Raw genomic sequence first — 9,012 nt, forward strand, 5'->3', positions numbered from 1 at the left:
CGGCAATTTGTTTCTCCATGAAATATCGGCATAGCCTCCATGGCCGTGTAAGACCGCCTGAAATGCCCACACACCTTCCTGGACTGCTTCAGGAAATCCTGTAAGCCTGGGTACTTAGACACAAATCTTTGAATTATTAGATTCAGCACATGTGCTATGCAGGGAACATGTGTCAACTTTCCCAAATTCAAAGCCGAAATGAGATTGCTGCCGTTGTCACACACCACGTTGCCGATCTCCAGTTGGTGCGGGTTCAGCCACTTATCCACCTGTTTGTTCAGAGCAGCCAGGAGAGCTGCTCCAGTGTGACTCTCCGCTTTGAGGCAAGACATGTCTAAGATGGCGTGACACCGTCGTACCTGGCATGCAGCATAGGCCCTGGGGAGATGGGGCTGTGTAGCTGGAGAGGAGATCACAGCACCAGTAGAGTTGAACTGCCACTTAGCCAAGGAGGAGGAGGAGGACAACAGCGAAGAGGATGTAGCAGTAGGAGGAGAATGAGAGGAGGTGGTAGCAGGCCTGCCTGCAAGCCGTGGAATCAGAATCACGTTTATTTCGCCAAGTACAACGGGGTTGTACCCGGAATTATTTTTGGCTCAAACAGGGTCGGAGATGGTACAAACACATGCATGCAATCCAACATACACAGTCAGGTACAGTAGTACAAAGTAGCATATACCTATATAAACAGCACATAACTATAATGAAGGACGCGTGGGGAAGTCTGGAGAGCTGTGTGAGGGGAGCAGCCACATCTACCACACGCTCGGCTCCGCAGCAGCTCCAGACGCCCCGCAGTGTGTCCTAGAAAAGAGTGGACAGCGAAAGAAAGAGAGAAGGGATAGCCAAAGAGAGACTGAGGAAAGAAAGAAAAACAACAAGATCCAGGGCAAGAGGAGAGAGACAGAGGCAGAGTTCCCCCCAGGGCTGCAGGTTAAAAGCACCCCAGGGTCCGACAATCAGTCCGAACAGTGTCCATTCCTGTGGAAAATCGCCAGGTGGGCCACAGATCATCAGGGCTATTGGGTGGTGGGGCAGGCTGACCGCTGATCCTCCAGGCTAGGTGGTGCAGGCCGACACGGACCTCAGCAGTGGCAGAGGTGGACACAGGGTGGTCGAGCAGGCTGGAGGCTGCGGCTGGTGAAGACCCTCTCTGGAGTTCAGCCTGAGGATCTCTTCCACGTGGGTGGCCCAGCAGGAAGTGGCGGTGGTCAGGCCTCCTGTGCGCATGGAGTGACCTACATGCTCAGGGCCGGCGTCCTGGAGTCCAAGGCACCAACGCAGCTGCCCACGTGGTGGAGGGGGATCTTGCAGCCTCATCGATCCTGGGCTACGGAGGAGTGCTCCTGCAGAGCTGGTGCATACGACCCGCACCATGTGGACGCCCGAGCCCAGGGTCAGCAGCTTCCCGTGAGCCCGCCCTGGTGTGGGAGCTTGCGGTCTCCAAACTACTGCCCGGCTTCACACACCACCTGCGGCCGACAGCTGATCAGCTGTTCAGTCTTCCGTGCACTGGCACTTTCGTTGCTTCCCGCTGCTGCCCCGAGCCAGCCCCTCAGCCACCGCCACGGTGGCTGAGGGGCTGGCTCGGGGCAGCAGCCGCACAGCAACGAAAGTGCCAGTGCACGGAAGACCGAACAGGTGATCAGCTGTCGTCCGCAGGTGGTGTGTGAAGCCGGGCGCACCCGACCCGCCGGTGGCCTGCATCCTGGCCAGTCCTCCGTGACTGGAATGTGCGGAGGACGGGGGCCTCCCCGCTGGGAGCCATCCTGGCCACAATGCCGCCGTGGGGTTGGCGCGGATGGTGTCGCTGATGGTCCGGGGGCAGCGGCGGCGGTTCTCCATGCTGCCTCTCCTGCACGCTGCACGTGGGCCCCCGAACAGCTGATCCTCTCACCGGCCATCCCACACCGCGGTCCGTGACCAGCCAGACCGACACTGCCGATGTCCTCCACCTCCTACCCCAGCAAGAGGCAAGCCCAGAGGTGAGTGGAGGGAGAGACCTCCATCAAAAAAGGCCGGAGCCCTGTGGCCGAGGCGTCCGAGTCCGGCGCCATCTTGATGTGTGGATCTAAAAGGTTGACCCAATGGGCTGTGTAAGTAATGTACCTGCCCTGACCGTGCTTGGCAGACCAGGCATCTGTGGTCAGATGGACCCTTGACCCAACGCTGTGTGCCAGAGATGACACCCCTTGCCTTTCAACTTCATGGTACAGTTTGGGTATCGCCGTTTTTGAGAAATAATTGCGGCCTGGTATCTTCCACTGCGGTGTCCCAATGGCCACAAATTTTCGGAGTCCACCAGCTGCATTATGTGGCATCAGCAGCTGACGTTGAAGGGCATGTTGGCTGGCTGTCCATAGGTGGCGATACATGGCGCCAGACACTGCCACCAGCTGTTTCTGACGACGAGCTCCCCCTGCTTCTTTCAGCAACTTATCTCCTCCTACTCCTCTCTGACTCCCCCTCTGAACTGTCCCCTTTGTCATCTTGTCTATTAGGATCCCATGTGGCATCCATGGCAGTATCATCATCATCATCCTCCCCACCTTCACTTGCCTCAGACACCTCATAAACTGCACCAACAGCAGGTACTTCATTCTCCACCTCCTCACACCTTACGTCCATAGTGTCGCCTAACTCAGACATATGAGGTGGTGTAACTTGCTTAGCGCCTTCATCTTGTTGTAACAATAATGGCTGTGAATCAGTGAATTCCCCACCAAATAACTCCTGCGAAGTGTCAAATGCAGCGGACGTGGTGCTTATAGTAGCGCTGGTGGCTGCAGAAGATGAGGTGTTCTAATAGTCAACCACGTCCTGACAATCTTGGGAGTTGATGGGACGTGCCTTCTTCAGAGCACTATACTTTGGGCCAGGGCCGCACAAAATCACGTCAGCACGACCTCAAACAGACCTGCCGGGTGGCCTGCCTCTGGGTCTGCCTCTGCCTGTTGTTTTGTCCATATCGAGGGGGGGTGAAGTAAAAGGTATGCACTGACTTGACTAATACAGTGTGCAGTCACACAGGTGCAGTGAAAGGTATGCAGTGACTTGTATTACAATACAATATGCAGCTGTCACACAGGTGCAGTTAACAGGTATGCACGGACTGGTATATTACACAGCGTGCGGTCAAACAGGTACTGTGAACAATTATGCAAAGACTAGTATTACAGATGTGCTGCTGTCACACACACAGGTACCGTGAACAGGTGCAGTGACTGGTAAATAATAAAACACTGCATACGCTCACGTAGGTAGGTGCACTGAACAGGTAGGTATGCAGTGATTGGTATTACAAATGTGCAGCTGTCACACACACACACAGGTACCGTGAACAGGTGCAGTGACTGGTGGTATATAACACTGCTTGCGCTCACGTAGGTAGGTGCACTGAACAGGTAGGTATGCAGTGATTGGTATTACAAATGTGCAGCTGTCACACACACACACACAGGTACCGTGAACAGGTGCAGTGGCTGGTGGTATATAACACTGCTTGCACTCACGTAGGTAGGTGCACTGAACAGGTAGGTATGCAGTGATTGGTATTACAAATGTGCAGCTGTCACACACACAGGTACCATGAACAGGTGCAGTGACTGACTGGTATATAATATAACACTGTTTGCGGTCACGTAGGTAGGTGCACTACTGAACAGGTATGCAGGGATTGGTATTATACTGTAAATGTGCAGCTGTCACACACACAGGTAGTCACTGAATGTGCTGGGCCTGGCAGTGGCACAGTAGGAATTACCAAGGGACCAAGGTCCAGCAGCTGCGACTGACTGACAGGGCTGAATATGCAACACAAGTGTCTGTGGGACACACACACACACACACACACAAAAATAGATCACAAGAACAACATTAGCTCTCAAAAGAGCTGTTGAGGGGTGCTTTTTTAGCAATAAGTATCAGCAAAGAGCAAGCTAACAAGCCTAACACAAGAGCCTAACTAAGCTTTCCCTATGTCTACTGCAGGTTCTCTTCCTTCTCTAATTACTGTAGCCACACAAATGAGTGAAAAGGCTGATGCTGCCTGCATTTTATTGGGGGGGGGGGGGTCTCCAGGAGGCAGTGTAGCCTGATTGGCTACCCTGTGTCTGCTGACTGTGATGTAGAGGGTCAAAGTTGACCCTAATGATGTAGTATAGGGAGCGGGTCGAACTCGCATATAGTTCGCAGTTCAACGCGAACCACCGAAATTCGCGTGATTAAGTTCACGGTCGAACCCTTCGGCCCATCTCTACCGAAATATTGCCATTGACAACCCTTCTGGGGCCCAGTAAGTGATTTCCGCTGTCAAAGAATTGTCGGCCCTTGCAAAAGTGATAGGCTAATGCAAGCCTATGGTGGTGATTCCACAGGTTTAATTGTGACTTGCATACATTTTCAGAGTGATTTAATTGAGGGAATGCAGAGTCAAAATAAATTGCATTCCCTGAAAATCGCTCCAGAAACCTGGTTCTTAAATGTGAAACATAAGCCTGGGCACATCTATGCCAGGATTCTCCTCCTCGACCCCAGCTCTGCCTTCACACTATCAGCCCCAACATCCTCTACAACAAGCTGGTACAAGTCAACGTGCATCCCACTCTCTGCGCGTGGCTGAAGGACTTCCTTACAAACAGAACTCAAGTGATAAAGCTTGACACCTTTACGTCACGTGTGCGATTCACCAGCACAGGCACTCCCCAAGGATGTGTCCTGTCACCAGTTCTACCTATACACAACCTTCTGCACCTCGAAGAAAGAGTCTGTCAAGGTGATCAAGTTCGCGGAGGACACCACCATGATAGGCCTTAGACAAGAGCGGGGAACGAGCATACTGCCAGGATATTGGGCAGATCTGCAACTGGTGTAAGGAAAATAAGCTTGTCCTCAACTCAGCAAAAAACATGAACTGACCATCAATTTCAGGAATAACCCCCTCCCCCTGAGCTCCCCACAGTTCTTATGGAGTGTTCTGAGGTAGCCAGAGTCCCCAGTGCTCGTCTCCTGGGTACCACCTAGAGTTGAGCTGAAATTTTCGAAATTTCGCATTACTATAATTACGCATGCGAAATTCGCGATTACGATGCGAAATTGCGGTAGCGTAATTGCCATTAAAATCGTAATTGAAAATACCGTAAGCGTAATTTTCAATGCGAAATTTCGCGTTTCGTTCATGCCGTAATTTCGCATTAAACCGTAACGCTCCGTATAATCTAAAAAAGCCGCCGACTTTAAGGGTTAATAGCAAAGCCCCCTTAAATGCTAAGAGCCTCAAATTTGGAGAATATATTAAGGAGATCAGGAGGAATAAGAGGAAAAAATTTTTTTTGCAAAAAGACCTTATAGTTTTTGAGAAAATCGATGTTAAAGTTTCAAAGGAAAAATGTAAACATTTAAAAACCCGCCGACTTTAACGGTTAATAGCAAAGCCTGCTTAAAGTTTAGGAACACCAAATTCCCAGGGTATATTAAGGGGATCAGTGGGAATAAGAGGAAAAAATTTTTTTTCAAAAAGACCTTATAGTTTTTGAGAAAATCGATTTTTAAGTTTCAAGGGCGAAAATGTCTTTTAAATTCGGAAAATGTCAGTTTTTTTTGCACAGGTAACAATAGTGTATTATTTTCATAGATTCCCCCAAGTGGGAAGAGTTTTACTTACTTCGTTCTGAGTGTGGGAAATATAAAAAAAAAAACGACGTGGGGTCCCCCCTCCCAGACCTCTTTAACCCCTTGTCCCCCATGCAGGCTGGGATAGCCAGAATGCGGAGCACCGGCCGCGTGGGGCTCCGCACCCTGACTATACCAGCCCGCATGGTCCATGGATTGGGGGGGTCTCGGAAGGGGAGGGGCAGCCAAGCTTTCCCCTCCCCCTCCGAGCCCTTGTCCAATCCAAGGACAAGGGGCTCTTCTCCACCTCCGATGGGCGGTGGAGGTGGAGGCCGCGATTTCCTGGGGGGGAGGTTCATGGTGGAATCTGGGAGTCCCCTTTAAAAAGGGGTCCCCCAGATGCCCACCCCCCCTCCCAGGAGAAATGAGTATAGAGGTACTTGTACCCCTTACCCATTTCCTTTAAGAGTTAAAAGTAAATAAACACACAGACACTTAGAAAAAGTATTTTAATTGAACAAAAAACATAACCACGAAAAAAGTCCTTTAATATTCTTAATTAACCATTAATACTTACCTGTCCCTTTAAAAGCCAGTTCCCACGCAATATCCTCGGAAATATACTAAACAGTTACAATATAACAAAATTATTACAATGTAACAACTTTGTTACATTGTAACTACGCCGCACCCGACGCCACTCGCCGCTCAGCCGCCGCACCCGCACGCACCCGACAGAGCTCTGAGCTATATAGCTCAGAGCTCCCTAAGCATCTTTGTATTTGGGCTCCAAGGAGCCCCATTGGTCCTTAGCAGACCAATGGGGTTCCTTTAAATCAGAAGGAACCCCATTGGTCTGCTAAGGACCAATGGGGCTCCTTGGAGCCCAAATACAAAGATGCTAAGAGAGCTCTGAGCTATATAGCTCAGAGCTCTGTCGGGTGCGTGCGGGACGCTAAGTCCCCGCCGCCTCCCGCTGTCCACCCCGCCTCTCCCACATGTCACCCACATGTCACTCACATGTGGGTGACATGTGGGTGACAGATGTGGGCGGGGTGGACAGCGGGAGCCGGCGGGGACTTAGCGTCCCGCACGCACCCGACAGAGCTCTGAGCTATATAGCTCAGAGCTCTCTTAGCATCTTTGTATTTGGGCTCCAAGGAGCCCCATTGGTCCTTAGCAGACCAATGGGGTTCCTTCTGATTTAAAGGAACCCCATTGGTCTGCTAAGGACCAATGGGGCTCCTTGGAGCCCAAATACAAAGATGCTTAGGGAGCTCTGAGCTATATAGCTCAGAGCTCTGTCGGGTGCGTGCGGGTGCGGCGGCTGAGCGGCGAGTGACGTCGGGTGCGCGTAGTTACAATGTAACAAAGTTGTTACATTGTAATAACTTTGTTATATTGTAACTGTTTAGTATATTTCCGAGGATATTGCGTGGGAACTGGCTTTTAAAGGGACAGGTAAGTATTAATGGTTAATTAAGAATATTAAAGGACTTTTTTCGTGGTTATGTTTTTTGTTCAATTAAAATACTTTTTCTAAGTGTCTGTGTGTTTATTTACTTTTAACTCTTAAAGGAAATGGGTAAGGGGTACAAGTACCTCTATACTCATTTCTCCTGGGAGGGGGGGTGGGCATCTGGGGGACCCCTTTTTAAAGGGGACTCCCAGATTCCACCATGAACCTCCCCCCCAGGAAATCACGGCCTCCACCTCCACCGCCCATCGGAGGTGGAGAAGAGCCCCTTGTCCTTGGATTGGACAAGGGCTCGGAGGGGGAGGGGAAAGCTTGGCTGCCCCTCCCCTTCCGAGACCCCCCAATCCATGGACCATGCGGGCTGGTATAGTCAGGGTGCGGAGCCCCACGCGGCCGGTGCTCCGCATTCTGGCTATCCCAGCCTGCATGGGGGACAAGGGGTTAAAGAGGTCTGGGAGGGGGGACCCCACGTCGTTTTTTTTTTATATTTCCCACACTCAGAACGAAGTAAGTAAAACTCTTCCCACTTGGGGGAATCTATGAAAATAATACACTATTGTTACCTGTGCAAAAAAAACTGACATTTTCCGAATTTAAAAGACATTTTCGCCCTTGAAACTTAAAAATCGATTTTCTCAAAAACTATAAGGTCTTTTTGAAAAAAAAATTTTTCCTCTTATTCCTCCTGATCTCCTTAATATACCCTGAGAATTTGGTGTTCCTAAACTTTAAGCAGGCTTTGCTATTAACCGTTAAAGTCGGCGGGTTTTTAAATGTTTACATTTTTCCTTTGAAACTTTAACATCGATTTTCTCAAAAACTATAAGGTCTTTTTGAAAAAAAAAATTTTCCTCTTATTCCTCCTGATCTCCTTAATATATTCTCCAAATTTGAGGCTCTTAGCATTTAAGGGGGCTTTGCTATTAACCCTTAAAGTCGGCGGCTTTTTTATACTATACGGAGCGTTACGGTTTAATGCGAAATTACGGTAGCGTTTAATGCGAAATTACGGCATGAAACCACTGTAATGCGAAAATTACGCGAAAATTACGCTTACGCGAAATTTCGCGAAATCCTTCTTTATTACGATTATGTACTTACGGCCATAATCGTAATTACACTAATTACGCGAAATTTCGCGAAATCGTAATTAGGTCATTACGCTCATCTCTAGTACCACCATCTCCAGTGTCCTAAGGTTGAAAGGAAACATCTCCAATACGCAGAAAAAGGCCACATCAACAGCTGTGTTCTGCCTTAGCTGAGGTAATGTTGTATTACCAAGCTGTTGTTATGTCTCTTTACAGCATGTGTTTTGTTCAGTTGATATTCAGCACTGCCGCTCTGTGGTACTTTTCTGTAAAGGTACCCATATACTATGGCAATTTCCCGCCAATATACATTGATCAACATTTGCATTAACGATTTTACAGTACATTCGATCACAGTAATCGAATCTACTGTAAAATCGTTAATGCAAATGTTGATCAATCGACAGATTTCCATCCGAAATTAATTGATTTAGTCGATCTGTCCAAGTCAAAAATTTCGCTCGATCTCTGGGTGGTCAAGAATGGGTCATTAGCAGCGTTCGATTTGGAGATGAACGCAGCAATAATCTCACCTGTCCCGCTGGCGTGACTCCCTGGGTCTGTGCTGTCCCTTTCTCCAGGCTGGCCTTCTTCTCCATCTCCTCTTCACTTCCTGTCCTGTCCTTTGAGAAGGCGAAGTTCAAACAGAAGAGTGCCCTCTACTTACTGTTTGAACTTCCGCTTGTCCCAGGATGGGACATGAAGTGAAGAGAAGATGGAGAAGAAGGCCAGCCAGAGAAAGGGACAGCACAGACTCGGAGACTCGCGTCGGTGGACAGGTAATATCATTTCTGCTGGCCAGGAGAGACCAAATAATGGCGGCGAGCAGGTGGC

Source organism: Hyperolius riggenbachi, chromosome 8, assembly GCF_040937935.1.
Source record: "Hyperolius riggenbachi isolate aHypRig1 chromosome 8, aHypRig1.pri, whole genome shotgun sequence".
Classification (NCBI taxonomy): Eukaryota; Metazoa; Chordata; class Amphibia; order Anura; family Hyperoliidae; genus Hyperolius; species Hyperolius riggenbachi.